Here is an 18,421-nt window from a genome sequence, read left to right as displayed (position 1 = left end):
AATTTAATTGGGAATATAGATTGAAAATCATGCTTCTAAGCACAATAGTCATAATGAAATAAAAATACACGATGTGAACAGCAGAGACAATATATATCTTCTTGTCTAAGCCAAGAGCTGACTGTGAATATATGATCCATATGAGACCAGCAATAACTCAGTGTGGTTACCGTTCTAACTAAATGAATATTAGAATGGCTTCAAGCAGCTTGACTCTAGGCATAGTTAGGCCTTCATCCAACCCATAATAAGTACTTTCTAAATATAGGCTCCTGTATCCTGTCCTCCCGGGAGAAATTTCTGTTCTAAGGTGCACCAAAGCTGAAAAAAAGAAGGATGTGATGTGCAGCAAGTTTTGAAACTTTAAACAGTAAGCAAAAGGAAGTGAGAGAAACTAGGAATAGAAAAAAAGAGCTTCTCGGCCGGGCGCTGTGGCTCACGCCTGTAATCCCAGCACTTTGGGAGGCCAAGGCGGGCGGATCACGAGGTCAGGAGATCGAGACCATCCTGGCTAATGCGGTGAAACCCCGTCTCTACTAAAAATACAAAAAATTAGCCAGGCGTAGTGGCGGGTGCCTGTAGTCCCAGCTACTCGGGAGGCTGAGGCAGGAGAATGGCCTGAATCCAGGAGGTGGAGCTTGCAGTGAGCTGAGATCGCGTCACTGCACTCCAGCCTGGGCGACAAAGTGAGACTCCGTCTCAAAAAAAAAAAAGAGCTTCCCAACTTGGGATATACAGACATGGACTCCATTTCAATTACAAAAGGTTGTAAGTAAGTCCCAAGATGGTACTAGAAAGCAAACTTTCTCTGCCATTGTCCTAGGCTATGTATCTGATTCTTAGTCTACTTTTGTCATTATATTGCTCTGTCCTCTTGCATACTTTCCTACTCCATTGTGAGCCACCTATTAGTAAGATGTTAAGGGCCTCCCCAAAAGCCTCTCCTGGAAGAGGCTCCTGTCAGGTAATATTTGGGAGCCAGGAATCAGGCTGTTAATGGAGGATTTTTCCACTTTACATTTTGATCTCCTTTTTATTGTTCCTTCCTCATCTCTACAGAGTTCATTTCACAAGTTATTATCCTCTATCTCTATGGTTGAGCCTCCATTCAACTCTTGAATTTATTCATTCATTTGTTAATCCATGCATCCATCAATCAACCAATTAATCAAATGTTTATTGAGTGCCGGTTGTATGTGAAGTATTGGACAAACAGAAACAGAATCCATACTCCTCCCTTAAGAAACTGCTAGACTAGGAGGAAAGGTTTCAAGTAAATGGATAAAACGGTGGAATAAAAATTTACATTAGGAGGCTACTGGAATACACAGGGGAAGAATGCTGGGCAGAATGTGGGAGAACAAGGTTAAGTCCTGCAGACTGTCCACAGTACCACTCCAGAGGGTGCCATTCACACTAGCCGTAACGTGAATCTCACTCCTCCACCCATGCCAGAGTCAAACAATGAGGGAGTCCTGGGGAAGATGCTATGGCAAGTTCACTAAAGGGGAACCAAGTTGAATCTTTAAGGATGGCTAGAAATTATCTGGATGGGGGTCAGGCATTCTGGGCAAAGGAAACAGCATATGCAAGGGCATAAAATGAGAGAGAGCATGGTGTGTACCAGGACTAGTTGAGTAAAAGAAGAGGATAGGATGATGGGGAGGAGGATGGGGGAGGGTGGGTTGAGAGATTAGCAGGGGTCAGATGGTGAGTGGTTCTCAGACACCGTCCTGAGCTGAGTAGCTAGTTACCCATCTGTGAAATCTAAAGGGTGTGAAGGAGGATCTTATCTTCCCCAAATCCTGTTCCATTTATTTATTATTTATTTTTTATTAATTTTTTTTTTTGAGACGGAGTCTCGCTCTGTTGCCTAGGCTGGAGTGCAGTGGTGCAATCTCGGCTCACTGCAAACTCCGCCTCCCGGGTTCACGCCATTCTCCTGCCTCAGCCTCCCAAGTAGCTGGGACTACAGGCACCCGCCACCACGCCTGGCTAATTTTTTGTATTTTTTAGTAGAGACGGGGTTTCACGGTGTTAGCCAGCAGGGTCTCGATCTCCTGACCTTGTGATCTGCCCGCCTCGGCCTCCCAGAGTGCTGGGATTACAGGCGTGAGCCACTGTGCCCGGCCCCATTTATTTCAATAGCAGTTCACTCATTCATAGTAAGGATTTCTCCTCTTGCATAGTTCTATTTCTTAGAAGAGTGAGAATTTGTTTTTGTTTTGTTTTGTTTTTTGAGATGGAGTCTCACTCTGTCACCCAGGCTGGAGTGCGACAATGCGATCTTGGCTCACTGAAACCTCCTGGGTTCAAGCGATTCTCCTGCCTCAGCTTCCTGAGTAGCTGGGATTACAGGCGTGCACCACCATGCCTGGCTAATTTTTGTATTTTTAGTAGAGATGGGGTTTCACCATGTTGGCCAGGCTGGTCTCCAACTCCTGACCTCAGTTGATCTTCCTGCCTCGGCCTCCTGAAGTGCTGGGATTACAGGCCGTGAGCCACCTTGCCCAGCTGAGAGTTTGTTTTATCTGATACTTTTCCGCGTGATTTTCTGGGGGAAGGGACTGCATAAACATAGGTAGCTGGGAGGTTTAGAAGGAGCTAAAAAAGGAGAAATATAACAGAAATAGAGGAGAACATGAAAAAAGTTTATAAACACCTTTTTTTTTTTAACAGAAGAATGAGCATTCTTTTCTGGACAGGTAATAAATATAATACTTCTTACCATTATTACTGTAGCTCTCATTTTAAAAGGCCTGTAGGAAGCACTGTGCTGTGTGGTGCATTCCATGCCATTCTATTCTGTTGATATTTTAGAGTTTCATTCCTTACAGTGTTATAAGAGAGGTACAATTTTCTCCATTTCACAGATGAGGGAATGGAAACTCAGAAACATTCAGTAGCTTGCTCAAGATCACACAGCTAGTGAGTGACTACATAAATAGCCACTTCCAAGCTTCCTAAGGCCTGTTGAGACATAGGCAGTATCTTGGATGGGAAAGCCCAGGGTGTCAGGGAGCATCTCAGGCTGCTATTCGCCCAGTGATATATGCATTTATTTTTTATTAACATGTTAATACAGGGTCTCACTCTGTCACCTAGGCTGGAGTGCAGTGGCACAATCACAGCTCACTGTAGCCTTGACCTCCTGGGCTCAAGTGATTTTCCTGCCTCAGCTGCCCCAGTAGCTGAGATTACAGGCACATGCCACCATGCCTGGCTAATTTTTAAAAAATTTCTATTTTTAGTAGAGACAAGGTCTCACTGTGTTGGCCAGGCTGGTCTCAACCTTGGCTGGGCTCAAGTGATCCTCTGGCCTTGGCCATCCAAAGTGCTGGGATTACAGGTGTGAGCCACCACTCCTGTCCTCATGCATTTATTTTCTTAGATGTGGTTCCATTGCTTGGATTTTTTCTAGTTCATTCTAGTTTCCTACACACTGTGCTATACCAGTTCTGTAGGGATTCTTGATAATCAAAAAGTGCAAAAAGGGATGATTTGCAAAGAGCACATTAAAGCTTGAAGATGCTGAGAGCAGGGTGGGGAAGCTGAAACTGTTAAAGAAGTTTAGAAACACGTTGCAGGTTCTTTTCTATGAAGACCTGAAACATACACACACACACACACACACACACACACACACATACACACATACACATACATACATGCATGCACACAGAATCACTATTTCTACTGACCTTTTTTCCTGTTGTCTTCAGACGTGAGAACAAAAGTAGGCACAGTATTACATCTTAGACAATACTGAATGCAAGTTAGAATCTAGTAAATCCTCTGTTGAAAAAACAGAGAATTTGAAGTGTGAAAAGAAACTTGCTGAAAACCTAAAGAGTGGCTAAGGACAATAAGAACTCATAGCAAGGGGTATTAAAAAATAGCCTTTTTGCTTATAACCAAACAGATTTCTCAGGTGGCAAAACAGTACAAAAATATGCCCATGGGCCAGAAATAGTAATGTAACTAAAGACAAGAAAGAGTAGCATGATGCACGGAACTCTAAAGATTCATTTCATGTAAGTTGGATAAAGTAGTTGGTAATGGGTCAGTATGTCTGTGGTTACTCCTTGAGTAATTCTGACTTGTGGTGTGGATTTTCTGTGTCTCAGTAGCCTTAAACATAAAGAGAGGGCACAAATAAATCTGTTTTATCTCCAAATACATCACAGGTATTAACAACCATTGCCAAATCATCTGAGCTTCCGGGGAAAGGGTTCTGTCCAGGCAGATGGTATTATGATACAAGGTGCAGGATCTATTGTGAGTGAGGGGATTATGTCAGTTCATCAGTTTATGGTTTTAGATCCTGAGGACATATATTGATCCATTCTTCTAAAGAAATAGTATTGCTGTTAGTGTTTTGGTTTGTTCATCCAGCTTAGTGAGTACAGGTTTTTCTGCTTAAGAAATCTGTCTCCTTCCTGGAAAACTCAAAGCCAAAAGCCCACTGAAAAGAAAAAAAACAAGAGAGAATACCACAAAAGCAGAAACCTCTGGAAAGTTCTTTCAGTTTTACAAGATTAAAAAAAAATCTTTTTTAACAGACCAGTTAGTGTATCAGTAAAATAGAAAGTTGCACGTGTAACACTTGTCATTTTCCTAACAGCTTCACCACAGCCACAGACACTGATGACACATTAACTTGTCATCCATTAAATACAAATCCCTCTAAATAGACACATTCAACTGGAACACTTGAAAGACTTTTTCCCCAGGGGCCTTACTGTATTTCAGATTACCTCATTCACAGAACTCTTCAGTAACTATCCACCTTCATCTTTCAGGAAGTTAGTGGGGCAGAATTTTCAATTTAAGAAGCACGTATTTCTCCTAGAAACTGCACGGTAGATTGTCTGTTATTCTGAATAATTTATTTCAAGAAACCCACAGAATTGCTGAAATTCTTTTGTACAGCCAGAGGTAAGGCCTAGGAGCGGGTGGGTAGTGTGTCTCTGGTGACCTGTGCATTGTTTGGGGTGCCAGCTTCATGTCCATCTTCATGGTTCAGGCAGTGTGATGGTTAATTTCATGTGTTAACTTCACTGGGCTAAGGGATGCCCAGATAGCTGCTGAAACATTACTTCTGGGTGTGTCTGTGAGGGTGTTTCTGGCAAAGATTAGCATTTGAATCGGTAGGCTGAGTAAGGAAGACTGCCCTCACCAATGTAAATGAGCATCACCTAATTCACTGAAGGCCTAAACAGGACGAAAACTTAGAGGAAGGGCTAATTTGCTCTCTCTGCTTAAGCTGTGACATGCATCTCCTCCTGAGCTCAGACATCAGTGCTTCTGGTTCTCGAGCCTTTGGGCTCAGACTGCGATTTACAACATTGGCTCCCCCGATTCTCAAGTTTTTGGGTTTGGACTGAAACTATTCCACTGGTTTCTTCTTGGGCCTTCAGCCTGCAGAGAGCAGATCATGGGACTTCTCAGCCCTCATAATCTCATGGGACAATGCCTCATAATAAATCTCTTTCTCTATATCTAAATATATCCTATTGGTTCTGTTTCTCTGGAGAATCCTAAGTATAGGCAAATACAAGTCAACACTGATTTCTTATGTCTTGGTTGCCAGTTACACCGAATTGGCTTGGCAATCATTTGAGCTTCCTTTCACCATGGGCAAGGTTGCAGGAGCCTCACCAAGCAGCTTGCTTCCATCCTCTGGTGTCTCAAGGACTGTCTCCAGTTTCTTATTTCCTTTGCATTTCTAAATCTACTTTATTTGTTCATGAAGGATGCACTGAATACTACTAGGTGCCAGGCAGTGAGCTGGTAAGACATCTGAAAAATGTTGAAAACAAATCTATAAATGAAGTAGATTTGGAAATGCAAAGGGAATGCAAATGTCTCCTCTCTCTCACTTTCTAGGAGACAGAGGCAGAAGATAAACAAATGCAAAAACAGTTTCAGGTAGTGGTAAGGGGGATAATCGGATAGAGACTAAACAAAGGTGGGATGGGGGAGAAGGGCTACCTTAAATTAGTCACTCTCTAAGGAGGTGACATCTGAGCTGAGAACAGAATGACTTGCTATCTCTGGTTCAGTCTTTGAATCTTTTACTAAGTTTTTGTCTCCTTTGCTTGGCTTTTTTTGATTCATGCTATATTAGGAGAGCATCTTTGTGGTTTTTGACTTCTACCCCTACTGTTTTTTGGCTCTGTTATCTTTGTGTTTCCTAGCTGTGGCCATTCTGCCCACTCCTGCAAATTCCTCCGGCCTCCAGAGCCACAGGTTATCTACTGTATTAGTTTGCTATAGCTACAGTAACAAAGCACAAATGCTCCTCTATTTATGATTGGGTTACATCCCAATAAACACATTGTAGATTGAAAATATCCTAAGTTGAAAATTCATTTAATACACTTAACCTACCAAACATCATAGATTAGCCGAGCCTAACTTAAATGTGCTGCCTGGTTGGACAAAATTATCTAACACAAAGCCTATTTCTTAATAACGTGTTGAACAACTCACATAATTTATTGAATGCTGTACATTACTTGAAATCATGATGGTTTGGCATCATGGTAATGTCAAAAAATCCTAAGTCAGCTCATCAAAGTGGAGAACTGTCTGTACTTTGCTCCGCAAGACTTCACTCCTTTACATTTTAATTTTCCTGATTTGAGCAAGTAATTTCTTGGGTTTCGGTAAACCAACTTTCAAAGGTTGAAAAATTTGTAATTAGCATTCAAAGAAGAATGAAGCACGAGTGTGAAAAGGGATGCAAAATTTGTTTTATTTTTAGATGAAAAAAAAAAAAAAAAAGAAAAGCCAGTTGAGATTCTTTTCCTAAGACCATGTGAAGAATATATCATAGTTTAAGGCAATTCCTTGCTCCTGCCAACTTGTTTTCTCTGATCCCTTTAAAAACTCAGATTAGTTGAGAAACTCAAGCTGGGATTGAGGCACATTTCCCAAACCAGCAGCTCCTGATGTACTGGCTTGGTTTTGGAGAATACAAACAATTCTCCTGTCTCACTGCAAAATACTACTACATCTTATACTATCTCAAACTAGTACTCAGAATAACTTCTGTTAAAATTGACTCTGAATAACTTCTGTTATTAATTGACTCTGAATAACTTCTGTTAAATATTTACAGATCACATATGGCATACACAAGTGGCTTTAACATAGAGATTTGCATAGTAACTTTAAAAACATGGTGAAGAAAGATAAAGCAGTTGAAAAAAAATAAACCCAACATTAACCAGCTAAAAGGGAGGCAAGACAGGGAAAGAAAGAGAGCACACGAGAGAGACAGAGAGAAAGGGTTAACTATTTGTGCTATGAAATGGTCTTGAAATGAGTGAGGAGCTGGCTGTACAGTACATCATGATATTGAGAAGGGGAAAAGAGATCCTTTCTGAAAAATGTTTTGATCTCAAATGACTTTCCTTGGAGATGGCATATGAGTGAAATCAAAGTATCTTCATTCTGTGGGGAAAAACAGAAACTCAAATTGCAACAGAACTAATTGATAAACAAGCCCCAAGGGCCAGAGATTCTAGCTGGCTGCATTAATTTGGCATATGGTTATTTTGATACCCAACTCCTCCCCTTTTTCTCACTCTTATAATTATGCTGTAAATAAGCACAGGAGAGGAAGACATAAAACACTATTAGCACTAGATAATGGTCCTTGAAGGAAGAATTTCATAAACCATTATGCTATCCAGTTTGCTAACTTATTATCTCTCCAAATCACAGAGGGCTGGCTCTCTCTCCTAGCCTTTCTTTTAAGTCAGCCTCCTTGGCTATTTAAGGAAATCTACCCATAGATGTTGAAATCCCTGAACGCTCATAGGAATAAGTGTTCTGACTCCTCTGCCTTAGATAGACAAAGAGCTAATTTGTTCCTTTTAAAAATTTAATTATGAATCTTTTCTAAGAGACCCCATAATTGAACTTACCCAACTTACTCATTTGCAATGAGGCAGTGGTGTAAAGCAAGAGGTAATATTCATCATGACTTGGCAGTTGAAATCATTTCCCTCCCAAATCTGGAAGAAATGATTTGAACCTTTCTCTTTTTTAGTTTAATATACCTTGACATTTATTGAAAAGGTCTTTATAAATCCCTGCCTTGGGAAGAATGGGGCCGACCTGAAAGAGGAGTGGTTGGGATGAGGATGTCTTTGTGTGTGTGGGCCTAGGGCTCTTGCTATTCTGAAAGCCACACTTTATTTCACTGAGGAGAAAGTATACTTCAAATTAGAAGGGAAGATTATAGCTTTCTTCAAATCAATGTGTTGCCCTAGTTCTAGAATTCAGAGAATTTTTTAACATCACTACAATCCTCTCAGGGAAAAATGAAAATGAGGATATTTCATTATTTTAAATAAATGCTTGGCTTCCTTTACAGTGATGGATATTGTGTCTTGACTGCCTTATATAAGACACATTTTTAAAGCTAGGCAGAGCAATCACTTATTTAATCATTAGAGCCTAGAAGCCCGGCAATGTGATTGGGCTTCGGGTGGGGCTTCTCCACTGGGAAAGGAAATGCCAGTATTTTTTATTAGAAATGTGGAAGAGAATGAGAGGAAAGACATCCTACTAATACAAACAGCAGCTGGGAGAATTTAAAAATGATGAACTATGTGATAACAAAAAGAGTATTCATTCGGCCCATTATTTTGGGGGAGGCTGATATTAATGGATATTCTTAGAAACCAGAAAGCTGTTAGTGTATTCACCATCTAAAATTTACAAAGTCTAGGGAGGTATTTCTCAGCTCACCACAGAGAGGTAGTATTATTTTAGATCATATTTCAAAGAATGATATTGGTACTATGCAGCGACTGATAATACATGGAACAGACTTGGCGATTTTTCTTTTGTTTTCAATTGTTCCTTTATATAATATCGATTTACTGGAATCCATAATAGCCAAACATAATTTTATGTAGCTGCTGTCAGTGGAAATTATTTTGTAGGCAGTCAGCCTTATGGCATTGGAAGACCCAGATTCAAGTTCTAGATTTGGAGTCATCAGCTCTGAAGCCTGTGCAACTCTATGCCTTTGTTTCCTCATCTATAAAATGAGAATGATAATGTCTGGCCAGACTTTGCCAGTAAGGATCACTGTAAAGATCAAATGAGATAACGTATTTGAAAATACTATATAAGTCAAATGGTGCTACATGAACATAAAGTATTATCATTATTAATGTAAACATGATAAATAAAGACAAATTCAGAGAGGATTGCCTATAAGATGTTTCATAAGGAACGATCAGTCAACGCATCTTGACTAATTGGTGCAAAAGCAGTTTTTTTTTTTTTTTTTTTTTTTACTTCGCTCTTGTTCAAAAGAAAAACAAAAACTTGGCACCTCCAGTTGACCGTTTTCATAAGAAGCTTTCAATTTTACTTGACAGAGCCTATATTAAGAAGTCTTGCACTGTTGTAAAAAAAATGGGGAGGATATATACAAGTTAGAGGAAATGTCATGACTATTGTCATTACTAGCACTAATGTGACACAGAATTTTGCTTTTCTCAAATATAACTTTAGGATATTAAAAATCTACCAGATTTAAATAGCCTTCCGAATAATATTTACATAGCCATAATTAACATTCTGTGTATACGAAAACAGCCTGAAATGGCTATACCATGATTATTTTACAGAGGTTTAAGACAAAGCCACTATAAAATATAACTTTGTGATTTTGTGATTTTTTTTTTCTTCATAGGCTTGTCAAGGTTGTAATGAAACTTAATCCGAAGTGTAATCTTGCCAAGAGAATCATCATTTAATCACTTAATGGAGGGACTTACCAATTTTCAGCGCTAGAATCAGATTTATAAATTGTTCTAGAAATGCACCCAAAGGAATGCCTGGGTGACAATGACAGATAGTTTTATTTGGCAGAGTAGCTTTTTAACCAAGCCTTTTTGTTTCTGAAATCTGTGGTTATGTGTACAATTTTCCTAAATTAGTACTTACTGGCCAATCAGATGAAAATGCTGTGTTTTGTTTTGTTCCCATGCTCAGTCATTTATGCTGGCTCTCCACAGTCCTCCCCGCTGCCAATCTCCAGCATTGCTTGGATTCACAAGCTACTCACCAAACATTTGCTCAGCTTCACTCTCACTGGATACCATTTTATGCTTGAGATTTCTATTTCTAGGCATTCTCCTCTTTTACAATTTCTTTTTGGTTCATGATTCTTACTTCCCCTATGGCTAGAGACTCAGCCTGCCAGTTTTCATCCTACTGGTGCCTTGAACTCTTTGCCACAGTCTACTCACATTGCTCTTGAAACTCTTTCAGGCTATGCTGGACTCTTCTCATTTAGACTCTGTGAAGAGGGATTACAATCTTAATCTCTCCCAAGGCCTTTGCTTTTCAAAGCAAAGGAACTCCTGTTCCTTTATCACTTCTCTATGCTCTCCTCCCCACTGCATCAATTCCCATTACTGTCCATCACCTGTATTTTTACTCTTGAGCCTTAAAATATTCTGGGGTTAAGGTCTCATAATCAAAGAAACATTAAGGTAAATTGGTCTCCTGGACAAAGCATAGGGTTGTCAGTCAACAGAAAACTGGTGGTAGCTCTGTTATAAAATCATAAAAACTCTTTGGAAATGTTTTCCCCTTAAAAATATCTCTTAGTTTCAAAATCACATTAATCCTCACGGATCAGAAATCCTGTCACTAGTACATGCTTTCTCAGCCCCCTTAACAAAGGACTCTTTTATATTCTGTGTTTTTAGTCTCTCCATTTCCATTGACTCCTGTTTTGTCTCTAGAAGTGCTTGTCTTCCTTTGCTTAGAAAAATAACAAGAACAGCAAAACCTTCTCTTGACCCTGGCATCACTGCCAATTACTATCATGCTTTCCTCCTAGGTTTCATAGCTAGGGGCCTTAACTGGGTACTCTCTCCTGCTTTTTCCCATTTCCTTACCTATTTAACTCCTACAATAGATCAACATGGCACTTGATGCTATTCTCAGTAAAGCATACAACTTTCCCAGTCCAAGCTTTCCTGGTGTCAGCTGCTTTGGACACACTGAGTCACTCTCTTCTTTCACTCCCGCTTTGGATTCCTTCTCACTGCACCCTCATGTCCTTCTGCTCACTTTGCTGGTGGTCCTGTGTGTTTTCTTCTCTTCACACCTCCTCAGCCTGCTTTTTGCAGCCTCCATACCAGTGCTTATCCCTCCTTCCAGTCTCATCAGCATGGAGTACTCATGCTCTTGAGAACAAGACTTCTGCTATTGACTCTCCAACTATGTTCACCAGAAGGTGGATCAGAGACCAATGCACTTTATAGCCCTGCACATTTTCAGCACTGCTTTCTTTCTCTCTTAAATGGTATATATGTAAGTTTATATCAAAGGAAGGAGAAGTTTGCCTTCCTTCTGCTTTTTGCTCTTGTTTTTCGTAAATAGAAAACATATTTTAGAACATGAGTGTTTTGAGTTAAATTTCTTGGGATATTTGTATCATAGACAAACTTAGTAGGCATATAGGACAGGTTTTGCTAATGACAACAAAAGGTCAAAAAACAATTCTGTAGTTTTTGTTCATCGACACAGATGTGTTTTATTTTTCTTTATATTTTAGCTGTCAGCCTGTTTCTGAAATTGTTAAAATGTTGTAAAGTCCCGTTCAAAGGATGTTTTTACTTGGCCCTTTAGAGATGACTTTCCATGAAATTCTGAGGCTATTTTTGTTGTTGTTGTTTAAAGACTATTAAAGAAATGACATTTTAATAGTCATTTCTTTAGTAAGTTCTGAACAGATGGTATAGGTGATTTTTCTAAGAAATTCCAAGCTATTTGCTTTCCCTTTCCCTTAGTACATAATTTGAAAGTCCATCAGACAGTTTGAAAGTTTGGTAGAAGTAGAATTTAGGGAAGGTCTCTAAGTATGACTGAAAACAGGTCAGTCGTGAAAGGAAATAGTCCTTGTTTTAAACACATGAAACCATACAAAATATCAGAAATCAAAGGAAAAATATCTCACTTGCCATTCTCTATATCTGTACACTCAATAGGTAACCATTTTCATAGCTGGATGGATTACTACAGCACATATTTTTAAAGATTTGTTAAATCAATGTTGTGACATTTAGTAATTACTTCTTTTAAAGTAATGTTAAACGGTAACTTCTATTTAATCAGTACCTTCTGTATGTGACAGTCTATACAGTGTTTTACAAATAATGTATACAATCTCACTAATAATTACTTCTACTAAGAAGTAGGCATGGTTCCCATTTTACAGAAGAGAAAGCTGAGGCCTGGAGAGATTAAGCAACTTGCCCCAGCTTTACATAGCTAATGAGTGATTAAACCTGGATTTGAATACAAGTCTATCAAACTGTAATATGTAGGTCTATACACCATATTCTGCATTTCACTTTTTACATGGTTGTCAGAATCAAATTTATTTTCTTATTTCCTTTAATTATCCATGAATTAATGTGACAGGTAGGGAAAATGTAGTCCAGCTGCTATGCATTTCACCTTGGCTTAAGGGTTCGTCTAGCTCTGAGCTTCTCAGTTTCACAGTGTAGGTGTGCTAGTATTTTTAAATGAAAACTGGACAGAGGATGAAGAATTCATCCCCATTCGCTGGGCTACGTCCTTAACAATATTAAGGTATCTACAAAGCCAAATCAGTAATGACACTTGCAGTTCATGCAATCCTAGGTTAAAAGGCAACAGTTGCTCTTAAGGTATCTTTCAATTAAGCTCTGAGAGACAGGTGAGCTGCTCATCTCTGCTACAATGAGGCACTCATTTTATCTTGGGAAGAACCTAAGAGATGGCATCAGAAGGCTCTGCCCCTTACTAGCGATGTGACTATGGTCAATAAATTCTCCACTCATGGCCGATTTGGCAGTTTAGCCAACTCATCTCCTGTTCCAATTCCCCCTTAGCTTTTCTTCCTGGAAATGGGCCAGTTGTAAAAGAAACTGACATCCATAATGAAGTCTCCCAGGCTCCTTTACAACTAGGATAAAAGTAAATGACCTAGTTTCCACCCATCAGATACCTCTGGGCGAGACATAGATGGAGAAGTGAGCAGCATGAGATGGCAGCTGTTTTCTGGTTATTTGGATGTTCCAGAAAACACATGGAGTGACAAAGGTCCCTGGTTCTACTGAAGCAGCTATGATAGAATTTGTAGCCTCCAAATGTGAACATCACAGTTGTGAGTAAAGGCAATAGAAGCAATAACGTGTCCACTAAAACAACTCCAAAGAATTATCAGGTACTTTTTGGGCTGCATTGTTCATGGCCATGTTGTTCTGGCTGGTTAGTTAATAAATCCAGGTCAAGCCCTTCAAGAGAGTCCATGAGCTCCTTGACACTTATTTGATAAGTCCCTTTCTCCTTAGCCTGGTTGAATAGATTCCCCTGTTTACAACCCTTAGCCACACACCATTGTCTCTATTTCTTTAAGTATAAAATGAGATGAAGATAATCTAATTTACAGGCTGGCTGTGAGGTAAATCATAAACTTTATATGGTACAGAGTTTAATTTTGGCTATTACTAATTGCTGGTCATTCTGGCATTGTCCAAGAGAAATATCAACCACCATAAACTAAATAAATCAATCCCTACTGTGCTCATCCTGGAAAATGCTACTTAGCATTGCCCATGTGAGGAGCAGCACTTTGAATTGAAGATGATATCTGAAAACCCTATTTCTCTTTTCATGTTGTCTAAAAATGGCATGTGTCTTTTGACTGGATGTCACATGGCCCTCTTGTGAACTTGTCCTGGATGACAACTGATTATCTCTCTCAGGGAACACTTGCACGCCCTCCCCCTAGGTGAATTAACTGAAAACCACAGAATCTTCATTTTTAAAGTAGGCCACCATAAATGTACTCTCAAAAATTGCTGAGAATTTACTTGGTTCATTTATTGTGATGTGTTAATTTTTATTTATAATTACATGTGCCAACATACACGTGCCTGTTGGTGAGTCTGGAGACATGCTGACAACTTGTTATTCTCTTTCCATTTTTTGGTACTCAAAACCACTATGCTTTTGTTTGCATTTATTAATTCATCATATTTGGTAATCCCACTATTAACATTTGTTAACATTATAATAAATATACAAATTAAAATGCAAATTTCCTACCTTTAAGGAGCTTCAAGTTATATTAACTATAATCTATATGGGAAAAAATAAGGAATCATGAATGGTACCACTTGTATGATACTACAATTGAAATAGTTAATTATTGATAAGGATAATTGGGTTAGATTCATGGAGGAGACAATATTTGACTTGGTTCTCAAATTTAAAAAATAGAGAACTCTCAATAGGAGAAAAATTGATTGTGGGGGAGAGACATTCAATGCTAAGTTAAGAACATTTGCAGAGACACAAAGGTGTTAAATTATTTGATTTATTTCTAGAGTAGGGAGCTGTCCAGTATGAGAGAATGCTGGATTCATGGTAGAATAAAGTTGAAACTGAGAATGCGAAGGGAGGTTTTGATCATCTGAATATTTTTTCCTCCACCATACCTACATCATTTTTTCCTTCAGTAATCCTTTGTAGCTTTACAATTGATTGTATTTTAGGTTGGTTGTTTCCTTACCTCAAATGGGAAAATGACTCAATCAATAGGTTAATTTTTCAATTGCTTTGAACTGTGACTCTTTGATAAACTTTAACCTCTGTAAGGGCAAAGATTTAATCTGGTTTTATCATTATTTTTGTCACTCTCATTACTATTTCTATCTTTATCATTTTTGCCTTAGCATACTAGCACAGTGCAAGAAGCGTTGTTGAGGAAGAAATAATCTGAGTAAATGGCTTCCAGATAGCCATAAACAGTAATTCGTCATCCTGTATTAGCTTCAACAAGAGTCCTTTGCTGAGATATCATAGAAAAGTGGACTATAGTCTAGAGTAAGTTTTTATGTGATGTGCTGGAAAGGTGTGGGTGTATCAAAAGATGTTTTATATTCATATTTTGAGTATACAGTATCTTTTCCCATGCCTAGCCCTTTTCACTGTGCCATTCAAGGCAAATTTCTGCCTCTGATTTAATTCTTGAACTCATATAACTTCATTATGTTTCTAGAATAAAAATAAATTTTCCAATAAAATAAAAGTTCCTGTGTTCAGGAAAATAATCCTAGTGGAAGATGATAAGCACGTACACACACACACACACACACCCCATCACGAATAAAAGAGACAGTTGGGAAACCTAATACAAAATCTGAATCTTTTCTGTGATGAATGGTTGTCAACTGCCAAATCCTTGAATTATTCTTTCCTAAATGTCTTTCTGAGCTGATTTTTAATAAATTTCTGATTTGCTGTTGTGGTAGGTCATTTGTGATTATATCCGTCTTATCCAGTAAGAGCAGTAATGTGTAAATTGCATCTCTAAGAAGTGATAAAGTGGTGCAAATGGTGCTTTTCACCTCGGGTGACCATAGCCACAGTCACTATTTGCAATAGCTGCTGCGCTGTGTTCTCTGAAATCTCCTAACAAGATGCTTCAACTCATGTCACACCCAAGCTACTGATAAGAATATATACATTGAAAAGTTTGAAGACAACATAACTTCACTGCCAAAATTGCCCTTCCAAGAAGTTATCAGCAGAGCTATTGGTAAGTTGGTTTTAAAATGCTTGAAAATTCTTTACATAGGCTGTTTACTGCCAGATTGAAGAGAATAAATTGCATTTTTGGGTAATAGGAGCAGGGTGAAGAATAACCCTCCAGCAACTGGAAAGTTTTCAAGGCATGATGCACAACAGCAATAATGTGCTCCGTGTCTCCCCAGGCACATGTCAGTCTCAGAAGACTAGTAGAGAAGTGCCAATGCTTCTGGTTCCCCCAGGAACTCTAGGCGATGGTTCCTGGAACAATTGTCAGAAATCGGGATTATTATTTATCTTCTACTTGGGCTGGAGAGCTAAGCACATAAGTAAATGCTCAATAGAAGTAAAATATTCATGGAGTTCTGAAAGAAGTTTTTCTAATGCTGGCTTACAGCCAGAGTGTATTCCAATACCCTTATTACTTTGGGTAGTGAGGTGCTAATGGGTAGAAACGAGTTAAACAATGTTCATCAGATTTATTTATGGAAAGACTGCTTAGAGTCTTTAATATGATCCATTCCTTTGAGAAACTCAAGACGGAGACATAACATGGCTCACAGATTTTTGTTTTCACTCACAGCTTCTTGAGAAGACAGTTTGGGGTGTCAGGCCTTAGTGGACAGTTAAGATGTTGTGTGACTTCCCTTTTGGAATTGTAAATGACTATCATCACTTTTTTGTTATTGTGTTTTTTGCTTTTTAAACGAGTTCTAATAAAAGGTAGGGCTGGTTATCACCTTTTGGTTTGCCTTATGGGGTAAACCTAATCACATGTATTTTTTTTAATTCTTGTAAATTTAGTAGCTTATTATTCTTGATTTTTTTAACCTCTCTCTAACAGTGTATTTGACGACTTTATTGCCTTTGAGAAAGCTTTTGTTTTAGTATTACAAAAATGATGCATGTTCAAAAACAGAAAATCTAAAGGATAAAAACAAATAAAAAGAAGAAAATAAAAATCACCCATAATCCTATCAAGTATATATAGGCACTATTGACAAGTAGATGTAGATAATTTGCTTTTTTTGTATCTTATATATTTTCATTTATTTATTTTTGTATTTATTTATTATTTTTCCATAAGTTATTGGGGCACAGGTGGTATTTGGATACATGAGAAAGTTCTTTAGTGGTGATTTGTGAGATTTTGGCGCACCCATCACCCAAGCAATATACACTGCACCATATTTGTAGTCTTTTATCCCTCGGCCCCCTCCCACTCTTCCCCCCAAGTCCCCAAAGTCCATTGTATCATTCTTATGCCTTTACATCCTTATAGCTTAGCTCCCACGTATCAGTGAGCACACACGATGTTTGGTTTTCCATTCCTGAGTTATTTCACTTAGAATAATAGTCTCCAATATCAGTTTCTTTATCCATTCCTTGATTGATGGGCATTTGGGTTGGTTCCACAATCTTGCAATTGTGAATTGTGCTGCTATGAACATGCGTGTGCAAGTATCTTTTTCATATAACTTCTTTTCCTCTGGGTAGATATCCAGTAGTAGAATTGCTGGATCAAATGGTGGTTCTACTTTTAGTTCTTCAAGGAACCTCCACTCTGTTTTCCATCGTGGCCATATTAGTTTACATTCCCACCAGCAGTGTAGAAGTGTTCCCTGATCACAGCATCCATGCCAACATCTACTGTTTTTTGATTTTTTGATTATGGCCATTTTTGCAGAGGTAAGGTAGTATGACATTGTGGTTCTGATTTGCATTTCCCTGATCATTAGTGATGTTGAGCATTTTTTCAAATGCTTGTTGGCCATTTGGATATCCTCTTTTGAGAACTGTCTATGCATGTCCTAAGCCCACTTTTTGTGGGATTGTTTGTTTTTGACTTACTGATTTGTTTGAGTTTGTCGTAGATTCTGGATATTAGTCCTTTGTCAGATGTACAGACTGTGAAGATTTTCTCCCACCCCGTGGGTTGTCAGTTTACTCTGCTGACTGTTTCTTTTGCTGTGCAAAAGCTCTTTAGTTTAATTAGGTCCCAGTGATTTATCTTTGTTTTTATTGAATTTGCTTTTGGGTTCTTGGTTATGAAATCCTTGCCTAAGCCAATGTTTAGAAGAGTGTTTCCAATGTTATCTTCAGAATTGTTGCAGTTTCAGGTCTTAGGTTTAAGTCCTTTTTTTTTTTTTTTTTTTTTTTGAGACAGAGTCTTGCTCTGTCCCCGGGGCTAGAGTGCAGTGGCGCGATCTCGGCTCACTGCAAGCTCCGCCTCCCGGGTTCACGCCATTCTCCTGCCTCAGCCTCCCGAGTAGCTGGGACTACAGGCGCCTGCCACCACACCTGGCTAATTTTTTTTGTATTTTTTAGTAGAGACAGGGTTTCACTGTGTTAGCCAGGATGGTCTCGATCTCCTGACCTCGTGATCCACCCGCCTCGGCCTCCCAAAGTGCTGGGATTACAGGCTTGAGCCACCACGCCCGGCCAGGTTTAAGTCCTTAATCCATCTTGAGCTGATTTTTGTATAAGGTGAGAGATGAGTATCCAGTTTTGTTTTCCTACATGTGGCTTGCCAATTATCCCAGCACCATTTGTTGAAAAGGGTGTCCTTTCCTCACTTCATATTTTTGTTTGCTTTGTTGAAGATCAGTTGGCTGTAAGTATTTGGGTGTATTTCTGGGTTGTCTATTCTGTTCCATTGGTCTATGCGCCTATTTTTATACCAGCACCATGCTGTTTTGGTGACTATGGCCTTATAGTATAGTTTAAAATCAGGTTGTGTGATGCCTCCAGATTTGTTCTTTTTGCTTAGTCTTGCTTTGACTATGCAGGCTCA

The 18,421-nt window shown here is 38.9% G+C and overlaps 1 protein-coding gene across 5 annotated transcripts in view; it reads right to left on the bottom strand.

Moving 5' to 3' along the window:
* Positions 1–18,421, bottom strand: part of B3GALT1 (beta-1,3-galactosyltransferase 1) — a 496,697-nt gene that overhangs the window by 6,089 nt on the left and 472,187 nt on the right. The window contains exon 4 of one of the 5 annotated variants that reach the window (XR_008546520.2): positions 1,905–7,461. The exons of the other annotated variants lie outside the window; for them this stretch is intronic. The gene's annotated coding sequence lies outside the window, so the exon portion shown is untranslated. Of the gene's footprint in view, positions 1–1,904; positions 7,462–18,421 lie in introns of those variants that run through there. 5 annotated transcript variants of the gene reach the window in all.

Source organism: Pan troglodytes, chromosome 13 (assembly GCF_028858775.2).
Source record: "Pan troglodytes isolate AG18354 chromosome 13, NHGRI_mPanTro3-v2.0_pri, whole genome shotgun sequence".
NCBI lineage: Eukaryota > Metazoa > Chordata > Mammalia > Primates > Hominidae > Pan > Pan troglodytes.
Note: the sequence above shows the minus strand (reverse complement) of the source record. Positions and strands in the feature narration are given on the sequence as shown.